The sequence below is a fragment of the Camellia sinensis genome, chromosome 13 (assembly GCF_055761805.1).
Source record: "Camellia sinensis isolate YWXY chromosome 13, ASM5576180v1, whole genome shotgun sequence".
NCBI classification, from domain to species: Eukaryota; Viridiplantae; Streptophyta; class Magnoliopsida; order Ericales; family Theaceae; genus Camellia; species Camellia sinensis.
In genome coordinates, this window is record NC_138973.1 from 12,375,297 (window position 1) to 12,384,101 (window position 8,805).

Here is an 8,805-nt window from a genome sequence, read left to right on the forward strand (position 1 = left end):
AATTGAATTTTTAAAATGTGAAATTTATGTGTAGAATAGATTTGAATTAATTTTAAATAATTTTTAAATAGTTAAGTCTGAATTTGATCTGTTTTAGAAAGATAGTAAAAAATTATTTTTTGACTTTTAATTTATTTTGTGTCATATCACATTTTTATTTTTTATATTTTTTAAAAAAAAATAAAAAAAATTTACTTTTAATCAACTTCTCAAAACAATCTATATAAATATATACATATATATTTGGATGCCCAATTGGTAAAAATTATGTATAGTATAGGTTGTTTTCAAAAAATAGTTAAAAGTTAACATTAAAAAAAAAATTGAAAAAACATATAAAAAATATAAAAAATAATATGACTCAAAATGAGTTAAAAATTGAAAAATAATTTTTAATTATCTTCTTAAAATAGTCCTATATGATATATATATATATATATAGATATATATATATATATATAGGAAGCTAATAAAAAATCAACTTTTAATTTTTTATCTATTTTGAGTCATATCACCTCTTATATTTTTTATCTATAAAAAAATAAAATAAACTTTAAAAAATTAAAAAATTAACCTTTTACGAAATTTTTAAAACACCACATAGTAACTGGGCCCCGGGGTAAGTGAGTCTCTATCAAGAGAGTTGTACGGGTGATTGTCATGTTTGGTAGGGGGGGATTGCGTGTAACATAACCGCCCATCAAACTCTATTCACATATTCTTTTTACAAATTCATGCTTTTTTTTATTACTTTGCAATACAATGTCCCCAACACCACGATCCATGACCCACCTCACCTTTCTTTATCCTTGTTTTTTATTCCATCTCACAAAACAAAAGTAATGACTTGCTTATATATATAATATTTGATTTTCTTTTCTTCCATTACCCTCAACTTTCTCTTTTCTTTCTTTGGGTATGCATCTCTTTGAAGTACTCCTTTATAATTGGTTGGAGCGTTTTTATAGAACAATGATACTATACAAATTACACTTATTTTTCACATCACATTTTTTTCATGTCACAACACTCATGACTCAAAAGTAAAAGTGTGTTATTCTTTCTCGATACGTAGTGTTGCATTATATTATAATTTTGGTATTTGATTTTGGGTTGTTGTAGTGGTAGGAATAACAAATCTTAGTTATGATTTATTGTGATGACTTTAATTAAGATTGAAATAACATCTTAGTATTCACATGATTAGATCATTAGTATATAAAAAATGGGTAGCAAATATAAGATTAACTATAATATATATATATATATATATATATATATATATATATATATATATATATATATATATTGCATTATTTGTAAACCTATCAATGTTTGATTAACTTGATATTTTGCATTGAATATCTTCTTAGCGAGCTCTATAAGATGAACAATTAAAATAATCGAGATATTCCAAGATGAGTTCATAAAAAGTAGGGTGAATTACACTAATAGTCCCTATAATTTGAGGCTTGTGCCACTTTGGTCCCTGACTTTTCAATTGTGACACATTTGATCCTGAATTTTGAATCTTGTTCCAAATAAGGACAATTGAAGATATCATTAGATTTTTAAAGGATAAAATCGTCAATTTGATAAAATATAAACTAATTTGACAAAAATAAATTTCAAACAAATATTTTTAAATTTTTAAAAATTATTTCTACTCACTAAAAATAAAATTATGTAAAATTGATAAATCTTTTAGACATTTATTTTTTTTTACCAAATTAATTTTTATTATGTGTTTGGATGATAATCATGTAAAATTAATTTTAAAAAATTAATCATGTAATTTTTATTAATTTTTATCAATTTTATATAATTATATCATTGGTGGATAAAAATAATTTTTAATTAATTAAAAATAATTTTTAATTAATTAAAAATATTTTTTTGACATTTGTTTTTGTCAAATTAGTTTATATTTTATTAAATTGACGATTTTGCCCTTAAAATTAAACAATGATATCTTCAATTATCCTTATTTAGAATAAGATTCAAAATTCATGATCAAATGTATCACAATTCAGGAACCAAAGTGACACGAGTCCCAAACTACAAAGATTATTTGAATAATTTGCCCCAAAAAGTATGCTGCGTTGTCCAATCCACTTTCATGGACAAGAGAGAAGCCTTATTCTTTCAAATTTACACATATTTGTACCAAGTTGAAACTCAAGTAACCTAACAATATTAATAATATTTACAAATTTAAAAATTCATTTAGACACAAGAAAGATGTATCCACGAAATTCCCATGTCTAAATTGATGGATTGACCTTTAAAATAAGTTTATAAAAGGGTTGGATTTGGGTTGTTAAGCATACATAGTGGTTTGTTGATGAATCCAATTGTTTTTTAGATCTGCCTCCTATTTCCCTATAAATGGCCTCTTATATTAGATTGGATGAGAGTTTTATATATCTATCATTACGTATTATGTTTTGGTTTGGGATGTGGGTTGATTTTTTGACTTTTTTTAGTCTGAGATTAAAAAATCTCGTTTGGAATTTTTTTTTTTGTTTTTTTTTTAATTTTTATGAAAGAAAAAATAAAATGATTGTGGTTGAGATGTAATATTTTGTTTTATTAATTTTTTAGTCTTTTTTTTTTTGTGTGTGATTAAAATAGTCAAAAAAAAAAAAAAAAAAAAAAAAGCCCATGTCAAACATAATCCCATTAACCATCATGTATTTAGATTTTGACTTTTTAATGCCAATTAATTGTGTCTCTATTTTTATATATCAACATATATATTATCTTATTATCAATACTGATATATATTTTGATATTATTATTTAAACTACAGATTTGGATCCCTAAAACCCATTTGGAACGACACAGCTATGAAAGGGATCCGGCCCCTAGTAAATTGGGTTTTGGACGATCCATCCGGACATAGGTCAGTAATGAGAGAGAGGTTTTTTTGAGTCCCATGGCTCTGGTGAAATTTGATGGCCCAAGGAATTTTATTGGCCTTGTTTGGTAAATTTTTATTTTTACTTTTTTGAGTTAAAATTTATAAAAAAAGATAAAATAAGTTAAAATAATTAATAAGATAAAATATCACATCAAACTCATAATAATTTTATTTTTTTTCTTACAAACATTACATTCAATTATAAAAAAAAATTAATAATCTTTTTAAATATAAATATTTTAATCAATTAAAATAATTAACTTTCTAAACAAAACCATTGTGAATGATACAACATTTTATTTTTTATTTTTATTTTTTGGGCAAATTACATATACCCCTCGAGGTTTAACAAAATTACAGATACTCCCTGAGGTTTGAGAAATTATAGATACTTCCCTGAAGATACTATTTGCATAATAAATTAGGGGGCAAATTGTTATGAAAACATAAATCTCAGGGAGTAATTTGTTATGAAAATATAAACTTCAGGTGGTATCTATAATTTTCGAAACCTCAAAAAGATATCTGTAATTTAGCTAAACCTCGAGAGAGGTATATATAATTTGCCCTTATTTTTTTTTTAGGTCAATGATGTGACTTTATGAGATTTTAATTAATACTACAAAGTTAGGTTCTTCTATGGTGTTTGTGGGCGTTAAAGTCATTCATTATTGCCTACTACAAAGAAGGTAGGTTGAAGGTTTCTGTTAGATGTCAACTGGGACCTATTACCATGTGGTCTCACAAATTGACTAGAATCGTCGTGTTTACTAGTGTGTCCATCTCTTTATGTTAATATATTTGGAATATTAGTAATTAATTCCTCTTTATGTAGTTAAATTTATTTAAATAAATTGAGAAATCTATTTATTATTAACTTGAGAAAGAGTAAATCTAGATTTTGTAATAAGTTGTTCATTCTAATATAACAAAAAATGAAGTATAAAACGGAATTTTTTTTAAGAAAAAATAAGCAAATGCTAAGGGTGTGTTTGGTAACGTTTACGTTTTCAGTTTATATTTACAAAAATTTTATAAACTGGTTTTTGTTTATTTTTAGAAAAATATAAACTGCAAACGCGTTTGGTAATTGACAAAATGTTTAAAAAGTTTTAAAAATATAAAAAGAGTGAGAAATAGCAAGTGGTGGCAAGTGACGGCGGAAGACGGTGGTGGAAAGTGATGACGGTGGCTGGTGGGTAGCTGGTGGTGGCGGGTGGGTGGTGGTGGTAGTGGTGGTGGGTGGGTGGGTGACGATGGCGGGTGGTGGGTGGTAGCGAGTGGGTGGTGGTGGTGGTGGCGGCGGGTGGCAGGTGGGTGGTGGTGGTGGTGGTAGTGGTGGTGGTGGGTGGGTAGGTGGGTGACGGTGGCGGGTGGTGGGTGGTAGCGAGTGGATGGTGGTGGTGGCGGCGGGTGGTGGGTGGTGGTAGTGGGTGGGTGGGTGGGTGACGGTAGCAAGTGATGGGTGGTAGCAAGTGGGTGGTGGTGGCGGTGGTGGCGACGGATGGTGGGTGGGTGGGTGGGTGGGTGGGTGGGTGACGGTGGTAGGTGGTAGCGAGTGAATGGTGGTGGTAGTAGTGGTGGGTGGTGGCAGGTGGGTGGTAGTGGCAAGTAGGTGGCGGATGGTGGTGGTAGCGGGCGGTGGATGGTAGTGGAGGGTGGTGGGTGGTGGTGGTGGTGGTGGTGGTGGCAAGGGTGGATAGTGGTGGTGAGTGGGTGGTGAGTGGTGGTGGCAGGTGCTGCTAGGGGTTGGTGGCGGAAGACGGTGGTGGAAAATTGTAGTGGGTGGTGGCTAGTGTTGGGTGGTAAAAAAAAAAAAAAAATTCAAAACTCAAAATGAAAACACATTTTTTGTGTTTTCATTTTTTGGCCAAATTTATAAACTGAGACTACTGATTTATAAATCAAAATTTTTACCAAACAAGTTTTTATTTGAGTTTTTTAAATTTTTGTAAATATAAATAGAAAACAGAAAACGTACGTGTTACAAAACGGCACCTAAGGGTATTTATAACTAAGGGTTATATTTTTTTTTGACATGATATGTTAATATAATATGATTTTTAAAGAAGTTGAATAAAAAAAATATGTAGACTAGTTTTTATTTACTATTTTAGAGTCAATCCCGTTAAAAAAAAAAAAACAAATTATGGAGTCAACCTAACAGATAAAATATATAGGGTTTAATTTTTTGAAATTGAAAAGATGAAATTGAGTTGAAATTAAATATTTTTATGAATAATTTCTTATAATATAATTTATATACTAGTTTCATAAAATTCAACTTGCAAGGAATTTTTTTTAATATTTTCATAGGCTTAGTATTTTTTATTTGACAAAACGCGGTAATAAGTTATGACCCAAACACAAATCTAAAATAACATGATAATATAAAATAGTAATTTTAAGTGCGCCAAATGGTATTAAAAAGGAAATAAATAAAATAAACTTGGAATAAGAGATTGAAGGTTAGGTATGTTTGGTTTGTGTTTGAGAGATGTGTTTTAGAGATAAAAGGTATAAAAAGTTGTTTGGTTTGATTTTTTTCAAAAGATGTTTTGGAAAATTATTTTGAGAGAGAGTTTTAGAAAAAGTGATTGATTTGATGTGTGTGTGAGAGAGATTTGTTTGGAAAACTTATTTGGTTTACAAGTTTTGAGAAATTTTTTTGAAAAAATTTATTTGATTTGATTACTTTTAAAAACTTATTTATAGAGAAAATTTTCCAAAATTATTTCAAAAATACAAACCAAACGAACCTTAAATTTGTCATTTAGAAAAAAATGAGATACCAGAGTTAAAGATCTTGAAAAATGTGTAACACACGAGGTTCCATTGATCTAATGACAATATATTTTATTGTTTATTTAAATCTTGTTAAATAGCTATTGGGCGCCCTTATTAACATCCCATAAAATATAGTTCGAAAAAAAATGAAAATTACCATAAAATATTATGCTTTTGAAGGTTGTTTTCCACCATGGGAGAAGTTATTATAATTATTATTATTATTACTTTGTTAAAGCCATTGAAAAGGAATCTTCAAGTTAAAGTCCTATTCTTGGCACCTAGATTTGAAGGCCTCGTTCGGAAAAAAAGTCAAAAAAATTATTAAATTAGTTAAAAAGTCAATAATTCATATCAAAAAAATTAAAGATTCTCTTTTCTTTCTACTTTTTGTACATCTTTTCGTAAAAGTTAAAAAGTTATCCCAAACATACTAGTTTTTTTTAACTCATATTTTAACTAAATAATCAAAAAATTACTAAATTAATTTGTTCCCAAACGAAACCTAAATACACCTATAAAATATTGAGTAATACTATACAAATATAAATTATATATAAAAATATCACACACTAGTGAATGTGATGAAAAATTTACATTTAGTATATTTAAAAGCACTTTAATGAAATTGGTGTAAAGAAAAAATTTATGAAAATGCTAAATATATATATATAAATTTTGTTTAAAAAATTCATCAGAATGATTTAATAATATCTTAAGTGAGAAATGATATGGTGAGAAATTCTTTATGTGCGACATTCGGGTTGTGCTCTTATAAAATTAAACTCTAATTAGTTTACGATTTATTTTAGTATAATTTTATATAAGAAGAAGAAGAAAATGTAAAGTTTGTTTCACTATCTACTTATATATTATATAAGGAAAATGAGATTTTTAGAAATAAGTCTTCTAGGAGCTCCAAACCCTTATTTTAAAATTTTTGAATTTTCTTAATTTTAAACAATTAAGAAAATTCTCCTTGTCTAACTTCTATTTACCTTTAATCTTACAATCTTACATCAGAAAAAGAAAGAACAAGTGAATTGTTTCACTTACATAAAGTGAATCTTATTCTCTCATTTATACAAGCAAGAGGAGATTTTTAGTGAAAAGTCCTATGATCAATATCTCATACTCATTTTTTTGATTTTTTTAATTTTAAACAATTAAAAAAATCTTCATTGACTAACTTCCATTTAACTTTTATTTTACAATTCCACTTAGTTTTGATTTTAAAATAATTTTGTGTGAGATTTTGAAACTCTCATAATAGTTAACTTTAAAATAATTACAATCTCTCATCGAGAAAAAAAAAAAAGAGTTGTTTCACTTATATAAAGTGTTACAATCTCACATCGGAAAAAAAAAAAAAAGTGAGTTATTTCACTTATATAAAATGAATCTTATAAAGGGAGTTTTAAGAGAGAAGCCTTCTAGAAACTCCAAACCCTTATTTTTAAATTATTGAATTTTCTTAATTTTAAACAATTAAGAAAATTCTCATTGGCTAGTTTTCATTTACCTTTTATTTTACAATCCTAAATCGAAAAGGGAAAAAAAAAAAAAAAGTGAATTGTTCCATTTACATAAAGTGAATTTTATACTCAAATTTGTATAAATTATTGAAATTTCTTAATTTTAAACAATTAAGAAAATCCTCATCGGTTAGCTTTCATTTAACTTTTATTTTACAATCCCACATCGAGAAAAGAAAAAAAAAAATTGAATTGTTTCATTTATATAAAGTGAATCTTATGCTCCCATTTATATAAGTAAAATAAAATTTTTAGTGAGAAGCCCTATAATCAATACTACTTTTTTTTATCTTCTTAAATTTAAACAATTAAGAAAATCTCCATTAGTTAACTTCCATTTAACTTTTATTTTACAATCTCATATAGACAATTTAATTTTAAAAATAAATTTGTATGAGATTTTCAAACTTTCATAATATTTAATTTTAAAATAATTACAATCCCACATCGAGAAAAGAAAAGTGAGTTATTTCATTTATATAAAATGAATCTTATGCTCTCATTTAATATTATAGTATTGTGTATGTTTCAGTTTAAGATGGTTTAAATTTTAAAATAAAATCTAAAAGTTTTAATTAATTAATGACGTTATAAATTGGTTGGTCTTTTGACTTTGTCGATTAGGCTGAATCGTTTTCGGTTTGACTGATTCACTGGTTTAACCATGGTTTTAGCTGTTTTATCAAAATATATTGCTTAGATTTGTTTGATTTGAAATAAATTAAGATTGACCTTATTAAAAATTGAACAACTGAGATTGCTTGATTAGAAATGAATTTTCCGTCCAAGCTACTGTTAATTTTTATTTTACAATCTCACATCAGGAAAAGGAGGAAAAAATGCGTTGTTTCACTATATAAATCTTATACTCCCATTTAATATTATAGATTTATGTATGTTTCAATTCAAGACAGTTTAAATTTTAAAATTAAAATAAAATTTAAAAGTTTTAATTAATTAATATTTGTATAAATTGGTTGGTCCTTTGACCTAACCGATAGGGTGAACCATTGTTGGTTTAACTAATTCGTTGGTTTAACTGTGATTTTAGTGATTTTATCAAATATATTGGTTAAAATTTGTTTGATTCGAAATAAATTAAAAATTGACCTAATTAAAGATTAAACAACTAAGATTGTTTGATTTGAAATAAATTTTCTGTCCAAACAATTGTTGACTTTTAAATAATTAAGAAAATCTCCATTGGTTAGTTTTCATTTAATTTTTATTTTATAATCCCACATCGGAAAAAGAAGAAAAAGTAAATTATTCTACTTATATAAAGTGAATCTTATACTCATTTATATAAACAAAATGAGATTTTTAATAAGAAGCCTTATGATCACTATCTCATATTAATTCTTTTAATTTTCTTAATTTTAAATAATTAAAAAAAACTTATTGACTAGTTTCTATTTAAAATTTATTTTACATAATATTAAAAAATTAAATATAATTATTATATTTTTATTAAATAATATATTATTTTATTTTATGCATGGCACGGTGAGATGCTAGTTTAGAAAAAATGAGGGACCAGAGTTAACGATCTTGAAAAAT